Source organism: Limulus polyphemus, unplaced genomic scaffold (genome assembly GCF_000517525.1).
Source record: "Limulus polyphemus unplaced genomic scaffold, Limulus_polyphemus-2.1.2 Scaffold6106, whole genome shotgun sequence".
NCBI lineage: Eukaryota > Metazoa > Arthropoda > Merostomata > Xiphosura > Limulidae > Limulus > Limulus polyphemus.
The window spans coordinates 25,040-25,899 of record NW_013671716.1 but is presented as its reverse complement, the minus strand read 5'-3'; the positions used below and the strand labels follow the sequence as shown (position 1 = coordinate 25,899).

The 860-nt window shown below is 29.4% G+C and overlaps 1 protein-coding gene across 1 annotated transcript in view; it reads left to right on the top strand.

Annotated features, from left to right (window-relative positions):
• LOC106473354 (voltage-dependent calcium channel subunit alpha-2/delta-3-like) overlaps nt 1-860 on the top strand; it is a 41,901-nt gene that overhangs the window by 36,263 nt on the left and 4,778 nt on the right. The window lies entirely within an intron of this gene.

Genomic DNA, 860 nt, shown 5'->3' with positions numbered 1-860 from the left:
AAACAGTTCCATAATGTAATCTAATACTTCAAACAGTTCCATACTTTATTACAATACTTAAAACAGTTCCATAATGTAATCTAATACTTCAAACAGTTCCATAATGTAATCTAATACTTCAAACAGTTGCATACTGTAATCTAATACTTCAAATAGTTCCACACTGTAATCTAATACTTCAAATAGTTCCACACTGTAATCTAATACTTCAAACAGTTCTATAATGTATTACAATACTTCAAACCGTTCCATACTGTATTACAATACTTAAAACAGTTCCATAATGTAATCTAATACTTCAAACAGTTCCATACTGTAATCTAATACTTCAAACAGTTCCATAATGTATTCTAGTACTTCAAACAGTTCCATAATGTATTATAATTCTTCAGACGGTTCCATAATGTACAACAATACTTCAAACAGTTCCATAATGTACTACAATACTTCAGACGGTTCCATAATGTACTACAATACTTCACACGGTTCAATAATGTATTCTAATACTTCAAACAGTTCCATAATGTATTAAAATACTCCAGACAGTTCCATAATGTACTGCAATACTTCAAACAGTTCCATAATGTACTGCAATACTTCAAACAGTTCCATAATGTATTACAATACTTCAAACAGTTCCATAATATACTACAATACTTCAGACGGTTCTATAATGTACTATAATACTTCAGACGGTTCCATAATGTATTCTAATTCTTCAAACAGTTTCTTAATGTATTGCAATACTTCAGACGGTTCCATAATGTATTAAAATACTTCAAACAGTTCCATAATGTATTATAATTCTTCAGACGGTTCCATAATGTTCTACAATACTTCAAACAGTTCCATAATGTACC